Source organism: Balaenoptera ricei, chromosome 5 (assembly GCF_028023285.1).
Source record: "Balaenoptera ricei isolate mBalRic1 chromosome 5, mBalRic1.hap2, whole genome shotgun sequence".
Lineage (NCBI taxonomy): Eukaryota > Metazoa > Chordata > Mammalia > Artiodactyla > Balaenopteridae > Balaenoptera > Balaenoptera ricei.
In genome coordinates, this window is record NC_082643.1 from 97,416,139 (window position 1) to 97,432,195 (window position 16,057).

Sequence of the window (16,057 nt, forward strand, 5' to 3'; positions counted from 1 at the left end):
TGAGAATGTTTACAAATATTCCAGGAGCTTCTTACTCTCCACCTTTATCTTGGTCCCTCCCCCATGTATAAATTACCAGTTAGGGTATTTCTCCAGCTCACAATGTCTCTCCTGTTAACCATGCCACCTACCCTCTGGTCACAGCTAAATGACTCAGGAATATAACACAAGAACCAAGCTGAATCAAACAGACACTCTTATTCAACAAAATGAAACTTGAATCAAGAGACACAGAGGTGGTGTATCAGTCAGCTGTTGCTGTGTAACAAACACTCACAAAATTAACTTAAAACAACAATTCATTTTTTCTCATGAGTCTATGGGGGCAGGTGGACAGTTCTGCTGACCTGCACTAGGTTTGGCGGGGCTTACTGTTGCATATCAGTCTGCTGCTGGTGGGATACACAGTTCTCAAATGAGATTTCTGCCATAGCTGGTGGCTCAGTTCAGATAGCTGGGATGATTCAGCTCTTCTCCATGTGCCACATCATCCTGTAGGCTAGCTTGGACACATTCTCATGGCAAAGACAAGAAGCAAGCAAGGAAGCAGAAATCTGTAAGTGCTTATTCAAGTTTCTGATTACATCACATTTGCCACTGGTCCAGGGCCAGTTTCAGAATCAGAATGAGATGGGACTATAGAGTTACAGAGCAAAGGGCATGGATACAATGAGGTCTTTAATTGGGACCATTAACACAACTAACCAACCACAGATTGGAAGTCAATAACCGTATGACAGCACCCCAGAAAGAAGATATATGGAGGCTCAATGCTAACATCCCTAGAGATTCCCTGATTTCTGCCTTCCCAAGATTTGATCAATTATGTACACTATCTTTCTTCAATTATGTGAGCTACCCAGAATCCTGCCAATAAGTCACCATTTCTGCGTACGTTCACTGGCCAGTTTCTGTTACCTGCCACCAAAAATTGTCATAATCATCATCATCATCATCATCAACTATAATGACTTTAAACTAATACACTACATTTTGTCAATTCTACATACAAAAACTTCTCATACTCCTCTTTCCTTGCACAGTAAGAGTTATTGTTGCAACTCAGACTTTCATCCTTTCTAGTCTGAACAACTGCAATAGGATTCCTGAACCAGAATATTAAGCCACTGAACCTGAAACCCATTGCAAAATGGCTTTGAGTCTTTCGTATTCCTCAGTTACATTATTTGGTTTAGTTATTGCACTAGGTAATTTTAGACTATCACATGTCTTGCATATTTTTATAGGGGACCAAGTTGGTGATTTCCTATGGAATTTAGTGAGAGTTAAGAAGTTGTTCTTTTCACATTTTTCATATACTTACATTGGTGTTTGTAAAGAAATATTTTTTTCACCATATTTTAGTTAGCATCTTGTTTTGGGCCTCCCAGTCTCTATCTGTTTAGCATGTAAAGATAAATAAACAAATGTCAAAGAAATATTTTTTTAGACATCTTTTGTCCATGGTATCTTCAGTAGAGAAAGTAACATTATAGTTTTACCTTAAAAGTAAATTTTATCTGTCTGGATGTATATTAGAATTGTTTCAACAACATGGTTATCTGTTTGTATAATGGAATTTAAGGATTTCATTAAAATTCAGTCAATGACAAGAAGAGAAGGAAAGAGCCACCCAAATGGAGAGGAACTGTGACAGTTTGTGTGTGTTGGGGAATACTCTGACCTAGTCTTTTGTGGTTAACTAAGATGTAACATTTGAAATTCTAGTCATGTATATATTTAAGGAAGAGTTTGGTTGCCTTCCACAGACTGACACAATCAAACAACTGATACAGTCACACAGTGTATATGAAATGGCCTTTCTTCTCAAATATGCGAAAAAGAATATATATTTTTTATGATGCCCTTTACAAAGTGTCCCCCTCCAAACTCTACTTTCATTTAGCTCTCTTCTGTTCTCTTGGTTTGAGGGTTTGTCAATTTGGTTTTTATTCTGAGGCTTGCAGGGCTTGGCAAACTAGGCTTGCAGACCAAATCCCACTCACTGCCTGTTTTTATAAATAAAGCTTTATTGGAACACAGCAGTACTCATGTGTTCAAATATTGTCAATGGTTGGTTTTGTACTACACGAGCATGTTGTGTGGTTGCAACAGAGACCATATGGCCCACAGAACCTATTTATACTATAGCCCTTTCCCGAAAATGTTTGCTGACCTGCTCTAAAGGAAAGAGAATTGACTTGGGAGTCAGCAGGTATGGGTTAAAACCCAAACTCTGAAAACACAAAAGCTGTGATAAAGATGTGATATCGAGCAAAGTATCTGCTCTGAACCTGGTTTTTCTCATTGTTAAATGAAACAATAACCCCAGTATCATGGAGATATTATGAGGATTAAACAAATATGGAGAGAATTTGAATCAGAGTAGACCTTACAAATATTAATTGTTCCATCCTTCATTCTTCACCCACCACATACCCACTCCCCTTCTATTGAGCAGTACAAATTTCAACCTACAAAAAGTTTAGTTCAAATAAATTCACTTACATAGGAAGAATAAAAACCAAGGCTTCTTATGATTCCCACGGGGGTGTTAATTTCTCATTTTTCTCTTCCCTTTTCTTTCTCCTGATGCACTTCCGAAGGAATGGAGCAAATGGCATCAATTTGAGTAAGACGTCACCTTGTAATCAGCATGTTAAAAATGGGAATATGATGCCAAGCTATTCAAAAGCAATGCGTTTTAAGATTCATAAAATGCTTTCCCTCCAGTTAACAATGGAATTTGGTTGCACCTAAGGTTCAGTATTCATAAATTTGTATTAATGCCTGACGACCCAATTGCAAATTTTGCCTCCCACAGATATTCTCTAAAGAAGTGCCAAATTCCTACTCACAGAGTTCTATTGATCCTTTAACTCTTTTCGTCACCACTTTCAAAGGTCTTTTTTTGCTTCTATGATAATGAAATAAAAGTTCAAGAAGATAACCACAATTTTCAATTTCAAGTGCCAACAGTTTGAAGCTACAACACTCAGTCACAAAAGCAGGTCCTCTGTCTCCAAACCGAGCTCATGCTATTCATGGTCTCCGATTCCACCTTCCAGGCAAACAGAAAAGCTAATCTCTAGCTCAAGGATGGGGAAAAGTACTCCAAGATTCCAGGTCACAGTCTGCTGCGTCCAAAATGGAAGTGGGTTATTGAAGAAGCAATGTCCAGCCAGAGTGAAAAAACTGAAGTTAGGTAGGTTGCTCCATAGAACCAATGATCCAAAAGTAAGATGTCAAGAGAGAGTACCAGGTGGGAAAAAGTAATAATAACGACTGCTTTTTAAAAAATACTTTCTTTGCACTGGGCAGTATGCTCAGTCCTTCAGTATGATGACTATGGTTCTAAAAGTTGGCCACTACACTGTACTGACCACATGTGAATAGCACTCCTTAGAGTCATACAGTGCCCAGTCTACATAGTCATTCATGGCAGGCTTGTATAAATACATTACAATTGCATGATTGTGTTGAACATCTTCTACATGCTTTACCTCATTTAAGCCCTGCAACATGCCTCTGAGATAGATTTTGTTACCCTTTTTTATCCAGATATGGAAACTAACTAGCAGTGAGGTTAAATAACTTACCCATATCTACATAGTTACCAAGTAGAGGAGCCAGGATTAAAACCCAGGTCTGCCTTGCTTTACGCTTTTTCCACCATTCCACTGTGCCTCTCCTTAATTTATCCATTGTTAGTGAATACCCTTTACAGTAGAGAAAGTCAAGAAGTTTTACAGTTTGCAGTATTCCACCAGGACTTAAGCAATTTCCCCAGAATGCGATGGTAATTCATAGAAGAAGACAGAGCTATTTGAGGCCATGAGGGCACCATTTAATAAACTGCTGGATGAGCCTCTGAAATAGAAAAGACAATTATCTACTCTGAGATAAAACAGTGCAAACAGGTCTTACATCCTCCCCAAGGGTCAGCTTCCTCATGGAGACAGGTATTCATACAGGGACAACCTGGTCAGTTGTTAACTCAGTTTCTGATAAGAATTTATTTCCCACCATGACAGTGTCAGAAATCATCACTTCCAGCTTTAATGATCAACACACTCATTTGGCCTTTTCATCTTATCATGAAGCTTTACTTGAATTTGAATGTAAATATAATAAATAACAAAGAACCCAAATCAAAAACCACCCAGTTATTTATTGACCATGAGAAGCAAGTTTTCTCATAAAGTGATTTAGAAGAAAGATTCTAAATGTAGTGCTACAAGCCAGAAAGAATGAGCAGAGTCAAAGACCTACCCAATTTAGTCAACTCTGGCCAATATCACCACCGCATTCTTAGAGGGAGCTTGACCTAGGAAGAAAAACTGGCTTCGGAATCTAAAATCTTGCTTCTCTTTAAATTAGACTGACGATGTCTGTCTCTGTTGGTGTAATGTAAGGATTTATGAGAAATTATTCATTGAGCGCCCAGCGCATGGTACATGGCACATAGTGGATATTCTGTAAAACTCAGTTCTTGTCCCTCCATCCTCAGATGTCTGTCATCTGTTGGCCGCAGAAACATGACTTTAGAATCTCAATTCACATAAACCTGTCAATACTTGATTGTAAGCAATTTGAGGGCAGTCCCTTGTGGTTATATCCAACACAAAAGTATACTCCCTACATAATAGCCATTCGATAATCATTTGTTTAATTATTAGTTAGTTGATGAGACTATATGAAGTGGTTGGGGGAGAGAATGTTAAATTTAAGTGAGAATTAAATCTTAATATTTAAGAGATACAATGATAAGGTAGAATTTCAGAAGTCAGCTGGAAAAGACAAGACAAAAGAAGAACCCTGAGGCTTGCCTAATGTTCCACACTATTTGGGAAGATGATGACTAATTCCTTTTACAGGAACTGTAAATTATTGGTCATTTAAGCTGGTGTTAGGAAAGGCTAATGTGATAAAGATGCCTATCAATTCCTCCTCTGTGCTCCCTAGAGACAGGACTACTAACTACCATCTGACATCATCTTTGCCCTGGCCAATAGTCATTATTAACTGGACTATGGGAGGATACTGACACAAGGATCCAAAAAAGTCTGAGTTAGCCAGATGCAGGCCCTGAAACTGTAAAGTCAAATAGACACAAGAGTTACATCTCCCATTTTGGGTTGATCAACTTTAAGGACATGTGCTAAGAAATAAACAGAGAAGGCTAGTTTGCACAGGAAAAAAAAAAAAAGAAGAAGAAGAGTGACTCAAATGTGCAAGAAAACAGAGATAGGAGGCCATTTGTTCCTAAAGACGAAGAAAGTAAGGGAATTTCTTGGCTAGTCTTTGGAAGCCTTCCAGTTCTCAATATTCACAGTTTATGATAATTGTGGATATCTATAGTTTATGTACTTTGGAGTTTATGAAGTACACAGTTACTGTATTTTAACCCTTGGATTCCATTAAACTCCCTGATTCCTTATAATAAATTATCATTTTACTTGAGCTATATTGAGTAGGTTTCTACTTAATACAATCAAATTATCTCTGACATATCTTAGTCTTATGGAAGTTATCAAATATAAACCAAATATTTCTTAGTCCCCCAGTGTCTGCACACATGGCAGGATTGTACACTCTGGCCCCTTATGAATGGGTGGAGCCATGTAACTAGTGTCACTTTCAGGTCAAACATGCCATTGTTGGTAAGAAACGTCAGAGCTCTTCCATTGTTTTTTCATGTTCAAGATGGTGGTTGCTCTATTAGCCTGGGTCTCTGATGCACTATGATAAATAGCCTGCTTATTAACTCATCAAAGACATTTAGCATGATTTAGAAATAAACCTTTGCTGTGTAAGCCACTAACACTTGGGCATTGTTTATTATAGCAGCATAATGTAGCTAAATTGATACAGAGATTATTTCAAGTTGTTCCCCAGGGCTGCATGAAGTATATATATAGTTGTCCATTAGGTGAATGCAGAAAGGAATCAAATATCACCAACACTAAGGAAGTACGGACAAAAGAATTTTGTAGAACTATACAAAAGAATATAAAGGTTCAAAAATAAGAAAGGAACAACCACCCAATGTGTTAAGTTTTGTAGAGTCCTTCATATTTGTTGAATGTATTATCTATATTAGTCCTCTGGACATACAAGAATCTAGGTTGCACAAATTATGGCCCCTGGTTTCAAATCCAGGTGCCACCACTTACTAGCTCCATGCTGTTGGCTAATTGTTTAAATTTATCTATAAAATGGGGATAATAATACCAACACACTGAGGACTGTGTTGAGAATTAAATAAGATAATGGTGATAACGTGTGCATATCAAACAGTGGGTATTCAGTAAAGAATGCTTGGGAGTTACAATCACTGTTTTAAAATTCCAAAATATTGCCAAATAAAAGGTAGATTAGGGTTGTTTTGTAAAATCCCAAGGGGCAAGACATAAAATCAATGGATAAGTTATGGAATGACAAACTTTAGTTTAATGGACATAGAAATTTTGTAACTGTTAGAAAGATGGAATTGTCAGCCTCAAGAAGAGTGAGTTCCCAGTTGGGGGAAGGTTCAAGCAGAGGCAGTCAGCTACCTGGAGACCAGGAGGGCTGTTGTGGAGCTCATAACGTGAGCTGTGTCGAGAGTCTGTTCCAGATCTGAGCATCTATGTCTCTGCAAAGTTTCATTTGTTCATTCATTCATTCAACAAGTAACAAAACACTGACTCTGTGCCAAAGGCTACAGGTTAATGGCCATGGATGCAAAGGATATGATATTGAAATGGTTCTTATCCTCAAGGAGCTGAGAGACTGGAGAGGAAAACAGACATGAAACAAAAGCTATACAATTATTCATTCACTCAATAGAAATGTGAAATGTTCTAGGAAGAAAGATGGAGAGTGTTAGGACAGGGTAACAGATTGGATAATCTCAACTGTGAAGTCAGGACAGCTTCTCAAATAAGTTAGGAGTTAACTGAATCTTGAAGGACATGCAGGAATTTAGCCAGGTGAAGGATAGATGGCTGAGGGAAGAACATTCCAGGCAGAGGGAATGGAGTGGTGCAAAGATATGAGGCATGAAGTAACTTGGCATTTAAGAGGCAGAAAAGTTTGGCAAGAATGTTGTCGGAAAGGGAGAGGAAGAGTGCAAGGTGCAAAGAATGAGAGGCCCAGATTACATATGGTTTTGGAGGCCAGGTTAATAGTGATTTAAATGGCATGTTATAACCCCTCCTAAGAACTTGGTCAAAAAGTTTCAGATTCCAACCTTGGAAGGACAGAATTTTGCAGAGCCAAAAAAAGAGAGAGAGAGAGAGAGTTTTATTCACGTAGTCCATTAGTGTCATGTTTGAGCATCCATTCTATGCAATAATCAGGATTCATGCCCAAGTACAGGAAGTCATTTCAATTTCAGAGCCCCTCTATTATCCAATCAGCATGTTTCTCACTTGAAATTCTACCATTATTGAACAAAAGGTACTGTGTCTTGCAAAGTTTCAGTGAAAATACAATAATACTAGGAAACGCAATACAGAGGTATAATACCATGTAAAATACGAGAATATCAGACTATAGTGTGAATTATCCACTAGTGTTGTCCCTAAACTTATTAAAGGAAATAGAGACTTTCAAAAAAGATGTTTGGGGATTCAAAGAAAAAAACCTCTGTTACTTCACAAATGTGTCCTACTTGGTGATGCAAGAGCGTGAAGACCCTGCTTCTACTCTGGGGCTTACAATTTCATGTGGTGGAGAGGGAGCAGGGAAAAAGCAACACAATGTCAACCACTCCAAGGAATACATCTGAATCCCATGGTTGTTGTCAGGACTTGAAAGAGAGCTAACCCTCAAGTCAGAGGCAGATAGAGGAAGAGAAACCAACAGGCAACAGTAGGTTGCAAAATGGTTGCTTGGTTGACACATCTCTGTGATAAATTGTGTCAATGGCCCCAATTCTCCGCCCCTCCTTCCTATTTCCCTATCCTTTGGAAATACATACTTTTGTGAATATATAAATAGGAAATATATACTTTGGAAATATACAAATATACTCTCTAGTGTCCTCCACTGTAAGTGAGGGCACTCCCTGCTTCTTGACTTTGGGCTCAGCCATCTGATTTGTTTTGACCAACAGAACGAGGTGGAAACGAGGTGTGCCAGTGCTGAATTTAAGCTTTAAGAAGACTCGTGTGCTTCTACATGCTCTCTTGCACCTCTGCCATTTGCGTGCCAAGACCATTCTGGGGCTGGCCTGATGGTCCTAGAACGAGAACGAGACACTTGGAGCACAGGCACCTGCAGCCAAGCCCAGCCTAGACCAACCAACCCCCAGCCAACTCACAGACTGTGAGAAATAACAAATGGTTGTTGGGGGCTGACTTGTAACACACAATATAGAGCTGATACACTCTTTACTCTGAAATGTTTTGTTCATAATAAAACCAGAGGTACAATAAGATCCAACAACAACACAAAATAAAACAGGAGCCAGGAAATTAAAGGGAGATGAGAAGAAAAAGACATGGGTGAGGAGCAGACCTCTCCATTTTCCTCTGGGGCCCAAAATTCTAGCAATTACAACGTAAAAGGAAAAAAGCAGAAAAGAGACCAGAACCTACAGATATTTCCAATGGCCCAGACAGCAGTCATCTGAAGTGTGAGTGCAACGGAAAGAGTACAGGCCTTGGGATGAGGACTTGGGTTCTCAGTTGCTATGTAAGTGTTCTGAGCTCTTTGTTCCTCACCAGTGAAAATGGGAAAATAATACTCTCTTTTCCTATAGAATAGATATGAGGATAGAAACAATAGCATAATACAAGAGAAAGAGAGTAGCACTTGGCAGATAAGGTACAAATGATAGGTACTAGTATTAGTAATATACTAGTTAGGCGTTTGCTTAAGTTTTAGATCTCCATACTCTGCCCGTCTTTTTCCTAAGACCTGCTTGATTTTGCCCCTTGTACACATCCCTGCTCGCAGATCCTTTGACTTGCTCCTGTTCTGGTGAACTAACACCCCAATCTGGCTCTTAACTTCCTGCCTCTGACAATGATAGAATTGATGACAACATAAATGTAATTGCAAATAGAATGACAGTTAAAATTTAAGGAGATGCTTCCCAGGAACGATGCTAAACATTTTATTTACATTACATCCTTTTCTCCACATGTTGGCCTTATTGTTTTATCATCATCTCCATTTTACAGATGAGGACACTCAGAAACAGACACTGCCTTTTCCAAGATTACTGTCATGAAGAGGCAGAGAAAAGATTTAAATCCAGGGTTTTATGATGCCAAATACTGCCCTTTCCACAGCTATTCCACTGCACCTCCCAGATTCTCAGAACCTTTGCATGCCCTGACTGGCTATCCTCTGCCTCTGGGTCGCCAATTTCTCAGTGGTCAGGTGTGACAGATGGGTTGGGGTAGGTGCTCTTGACCTCTAAGCAGAGTCCAATGACAATTTCAACCCTGCTAATTGGGACTGGCAGGAGGATCCTATACTCCTTCTCAGTAAGGACAATGTAGAACAATTCCTATCCTCTTACTGGTCTCTCCATCCCCACAAACTCAGGCCTGCAGAGGGGCCCCTGCAGAGGGTCTGCCACTGCTGCCCACAGGCATTTACTTTCTGCTCTCATGCACTTCCATCCTCTCTCTTCAATTAGTCAGACAGCAGTGTAGCTCAATCAGTGTGTTCCAGGAGGTCACACTTTGGGAAGACTCTAACAATGAATTAAATTTTCATTTTAGACCCTTAATAGCCCAATCAATAATTTAGGGAGCAAAGAAAACATTTTCTGGGAAAGCATTAGCTTAAAACTGAAAAGTAGCTACTCATCCCTTGGAAATGACACAATTTTAGCAAGGGCGGGGTAGAGGGAGCAGAGGCTGGCCACCACCTTTCATATATTCTTACTCCTTTTCTCTATCGCCTGTGCGTCTGTCTGCCTGTCTCTCCCTCTTACTTTCACTCTCTCTCCTTACTTACTCCTTTTTTCTTCCTCTTTCCTCTCTCCGATCTAGTTTTCCCTCTTTTTGTCCCCACACTACTGCTATTAATGTTTCATATTTTCTCCTCAGCTTTCTGAATATTGTGATTGCTGGTGCAATAACTAATAGTACTGTAACAAATCCACAGCTATGAACTATTTTTTTCTTGGAAACAAATCAAAACCATTACATACTAATGTTAATTTCATTTTGAAGTATTAGTCACATTTAAAATTAAAGATTCACCTTAAAGAAATTACTACTATTCAAATCAAATTTTTATTTTTTTCAATGTGCTTGGCTAACTAAAAATGTTTAATTTGAAAATGTAAAAATAGACAAGATTCTAAGAATTCCAAATCTGTTTTTGAGAACTCACATGGTGGTTAATAATATATCCAACTTGCTAAAACCTTTGAACAGATTTCCAAGAAACTACTTCAAAATGCATTTTTTTTTCCCTCTCTCTCTCTCTAGTTGTTGCTGATTGCAGGTGCACTAAAAAATCCATTTGGTTTTGGAACAAGTAACACTTCAAAGAAAGTAAATTGACAAAGACTTTTGCCTCAGAAGTCATTAATCTGGGCTGAATTTTAGTGCAAAGTCACAGTCTGAGAATCCAAATGCCCTACACTTTTCCATTCACCTCAATGATGATTCACCCAAGCAATGCAAAATTATAACATAAATTAAGCTTGTGAAAGAAAACTAGCACTGGGGTGGTCCCTGATAAGAACATGGAGAACAGAAGACTAGCAAATATCAAAGGATAGATAACTTGTCTTCTCTCATCCTAAAGAAAAATACGGCATTTGGACAGATCAGTGATGTCAGCTGTAAGAGTAACCCCACACCCCATTCCTCACCCATGGAAGATACCTGCAAATCTCTCTTAAGCCTGTGTTTCAGGAGATTAGAGTTGTCACAAGAGAAAATCCGTATTTGAAACCCTAGAACTAGGGGATCTTCAAAATCTTTTTCAGATTCAAAAAAGTCTTTAAAACTGAATTATTTGTTCACCTTTACATGGGAATAGGAATGGCAGAAACCCAGTATCCTGATTTCTAGATCAGTTCACGTTTATTGATACTGCCTCTCCAGGTGCTACCCTCCATCCCTCTCCACCTGGAGGTATTACCATGACAACCAGCCCCAGGTACATCTTGGTCTGTCTACTGCAGGCACTGCCCTAGGATACAGCCCTACTGATTCACGTCCACTTCTATCCAAATTTCCCAGTCAATCCTCAGTTTGTTCCCTGTAGAGTGGATCTCCAACTTTAGCTGCATCAAAACCACCTGGATGCCTGCTAGAACAAAAATTGCTCAGCTCCACCCCCAGAGTCTCAGATTCAGCAGGTCTAAATGAGGCTTAAGAATTTGCATTTCTGACAAGTGTTATGAGATAATTCTCCACGAGTCTCTTGCAATTCTTCACATCTTGCAAGCAGAGGCACTGGCCTCCTTTATTCTGGACTACTTTTCAAGAACATTTGTAGAGTGAACAGCCTTAGAAGATGGAGATAGTAAAAGGCAGGTTTATTTACTGTCCTGTATATAATAGAGATAATAATGTCTCTCTCCGCAGGGCAAAGTTCAGGCAGACTTACTGTCCATTATAAAAGATGAAGATTCCCTAAGCTCATGATTCTCCTGTAATGCAAGCCACTATGTGTGCAGGCATTATCTGGCCCTCTTGACATTGCCCTGTGAGAATTAAGGCTCAGGGACTGATGCAAGCACCATCCATATTATGTATTTTAATTTATCTATAAGATTTTTGTCTACATCTCCTTTCTAGTACATTCCTTGAGGTCCAGGACACCTACTGTGTTCACTCCTCTTTTGTTCCCAGGACTTAAAACAGAGTCAGGTATGTAATAGGTGCTCAATAAACATTTTTTTTAATGAATGAATAAATACATAAAAAATAAATGATCAATAATAATCCAGTAAAGTTAGCACAACTCAACTCCATATTAAGGTGAGAAAAAGGAGAATAGAAGATTTTGGGTAACTTGGTCAAAATCACAGAGCTAGGAAATTGCAGAGTTGGGATTTGAACTTAAACCTCCCAGTTCTCCCTGCTAAACTTGTAACCACTATATTCTACTTCTTCTCTAATGTACACACGTGTGTCTGTGAAAAGACTCAGAACAGAGAGCAGGCACCAACACATGGGTAGAGGCTACCCAGTAATCTTGGTGATTGTTTTCCTCTTTCTACACACCTGTACTTTCTAAATTTCCTACCAAAAAGACCCCCATATATAAGTATTTTACATATGTATATATATATGCATTTACATACATACATATGTATATGTATACATATATATATAAATTTTATGAGAAAAGCAATTTTTTTTTTAAATATTTTATTTATTTATTTATTTATTTATTTATTTATGGCTGTGTTGGGTCTTGGTTTCTGTGTGAGGTCTTTCTCCAGTTGCGGCAAGTGGGGGCCATTCTTCATCGTGGTGCGCGGGCCTCTCACTATCGCGGCCTCTCGTTGCGGAGCACAGGCTCCAGACGCGCAGGCTCAGTAGTTGTGGCTCACGGGCTTAGTTGCTCCGCGGCATGTGGGATCTTCCCAGACCAGGGCTCGAACCCGTGTCCCCTGCATTGGCAGGCAGATTCTCAACCACTGCGCCACGAGGGAAGCCCAGCAATTTTATTTTTGAAAAATCTAAGGAGTAGAATTATTTCCATGATGTTTCTACCACCAAAAATATTTTAGTAATGTCTCTTCTGGAACTGTCCTCAGAGATAGTGGGCAAGGCACATGAAAATGACTCCCCATACTTTGTCACACTTCACTTTGACCCAAAATAGTCTTGCCCCCCGCACTCATCCCCTCATTTAATTGTCCAGACCTGGTCTGATTCCAAATACTACTACTTTTTTTCCAAAATCAAGTTGTCTCCTATGGACAAAGATTTGCAACTGCGGAAGAAGTTAAAGGAAGTTGATAATAAATTCTAAAGACAATCCCCAGCGTAGGTTCCAGAAATAATCTTGAGCATCTTTAGAATCAGTGGCTTAGTCTCTGGAGACTCTTAATTTAAACATTAACTATCTTATCACCACATGTAACTTTCAAAAGACAGCCTCCTTAAATCACAGTCCTAGCACAGGTTTTCCTTTATTACAATTCTTTGAAAAGTGATCATCCTCCTGTCTGGCTACTACTCGTCATGATGCCAGCTAGCAAAAGCCCTCCCCACCCCACATTCACTCACCATGACAGCCCACAGTTTATTGGAAACACAGTGAAGGAGCTATGCCTCCCACAGCAGCAGTTGGACCCACATAATTTAGATTCACTAATATAATCAGTGTGTGATCACTAAAAGAACACTGCACTGTTTACAGTTCTCAAGCATTCGGGACATTCTCCTTTGTTCATTATACCCAATTAGAAATTTGAATTAGGGTTTCCATGAAGCAAACACTGATCTCTTTTCCCATGTTCATTGTGGAACAGAAGCCAACAAGCCTCTTTAATTTCCTTCCAAGTTTTGCATATAAGTTGCATTGTTGAGAGTGGGGTTTGGTAATATAATTGTTCTCCCTCTGTGTGTTTGCGCTACTTGGTAGGAGAGAGCACAACTCAATCAAAGCTCTACTTTTTGCAAACCATTATAATTTTCCAATTTCATTCCCTTTGCATTTGGAGATACAAAATTTGCAGAATTTTGTAAGAATCGAAATATATTTTCTGTACCTTGACTTTATAAATAATCTAATAGTGCAATGAAAAGAACTTCACTATGGAAATCAAGAAATCTGGATTCATGTCTCAGTTCCACTTACTAGCTAGAGAACCTAGGGAAAGCTATTTAACTTCTCTGAGTTCAGGTTTTCTCACTGGTGAAAATGGATTTATAATGTCAGTGCTAACTACGTCATAAAATAATTATCAATATCCAGTGAGATAATATATGTATGAAAATGCTGATAATGTTTATTGTTTTTAGAATTAACAGTCACATAATCAAATCTCATTGAAGGTAATCTTCAAAGACATACCTAATTTATAATCTGACATTCCAGAAATGCTTCATTATAATACAGTCTAATGTCTCATTGGAACATTTAATCTATCAACAAAGAGCATAATAGGAGGACAGTTTCTATTTAATCATGCAAGAATAATTGTAATAGGAAGGTTACACTTGAAACATCCACTCCTGGGGGTGGGGGGAAGGGGATGTATCATGCTCTAGCTTTCAAATTCACAGAAAAGGATCCTTCGTTCTTGTGTGGCATTTCACAATGTTTTTGTCCTGGGAAAGGGGCGCGGCAGGGGCTGCAGAAAAAGGGACAAATTGGAAAGGTCTCATTTCTTTTCAGTTACTATATCCAGACTCCAAGGACGCCTTTCACAATGGGTAGTACATGGAGACACTCCCTCCAGAAAATACTTTAATTATAGGCTGCTGGCATGTGTCCAGGAGGGAGCTGGCTATCGGAGGCTGGGAGACTGGAGCAAGGCTTTCAATTGGCCAGATTCAGAAAAGGGAATACCCGTGGTGGGGAGGAGAGGGGGGGACACAAAGTAATTACCATCATCAAGAACAATTACAACAATACTGGAGTTGGGCTCCGGGTTGTTCACAAACAGGCAATTCCTTCTGTGCGAAATTCAAGTTGACCCCCTAGTACAGAAGCTCCAGAAGGAAAAAAGCAGGCAGGGTATAACCTTTTCCTTCTTAATCATCAACATTTAGCAGGGTAAATGTCATCTGCTGTCTGACTTTTCATTAACCACACAAAATCCTGGGAAATGGTGCCCACACTTAGAGACATGCTTTTTTTTTTTTTTTTTAATGATTTCTCCTCCTTTTCTGTTTTAAAACCCAGCTACTTCATTTTCACGTGCCCCCTACCCTTCCTGTAGGGATTGCTAGAGGTAGCATGCCTGCAACCTCCTCATCAGAAGTTTCTTAAGGCAGAATTACTGGAAGCAAACAGGGTAACTACGCTAAAGAGCAGACTCAATTTAACTGTCATCGGGAAATTGTAAAATAGCTTATCAGAGATTCAACGTGAAGGAAAGACCCTGAGGATTGTCATTTAAGAAGCAGTAGGTTAAACTGTGTGGGGAAGATTTTCCTTTAGCTCATTAGTACTTGAAGTCACAGCATTTAAGGATCTAAGACCCACCAGGGGAACAAGCCTGCCTTCGGTTCTCCTGCTGGAGAGCGATTAGCTGGAATTAACAAGAGCACCACTAGGGATTTCTTCCCAGATCAATTCAAACAACAGAGTTACCCTGACACAGAAATCTTAGGGAACAGTTAACCTGGCTTTGCAGCCTCACAGGCACGCCATGGAGTGTGCACGTCTGACATTTCCTCTCTACAGAGAAGAATGTCCCCGGAAAATGACTGAGATAAAAACCCATTCACCCTGCACCTGTCACAGAGTCATGCCATAATGGGAAAAATTACCCGGGGGTGCCTGGTTCCATGGATGTCCCCATTTTATTCCCAGACCTGCCACTCATTTATTTGTAGTTCCATGAGCAAATTCCCTTAGGCGGGGTTAATGGTTGGAGCAGGAGGTTAGAAAGCCATCAGTCAGCTATTAGCTTCAGCAAGGATTTCACCAGTCTGATTCATTTTGTCTAAGCTGACAGTCATACAGTGTGGGACAAGGACCATGTCCAAACTCCAGTCTTAGGCGGTCCTCATCTAAGCCTGGACACGATTATGTAATGCATCACACATACACCTCCATAGCTGGCATTCAAGTAACAGAGACCCCCCCCCCGAAACGAGCTTGCTGAAAGGAATGGATGATCCTAATCAAATCACATTTCAGGCGTTTGGTTTGAATTTGCAGAGCCCTAGATTTGTCACTAAAAATATTACTAGAAGAGCTTGGGTTTGCCATCAGAAAACCTGAGTTTGAATCCTAGCTTCACCACAAAGTGTATAGGACTCTGGGCCGGTCACTCAAGCTCTGGAACCTCATCCATAAACATGGAGACAATCAGCAGAGAACCTACCTCACAGGATTAGAAGAGGCATCAGCCCAAGAAATGTATTTCAAACATGCTGAAAGAGAGAAAGCAAAGAGATTTGTC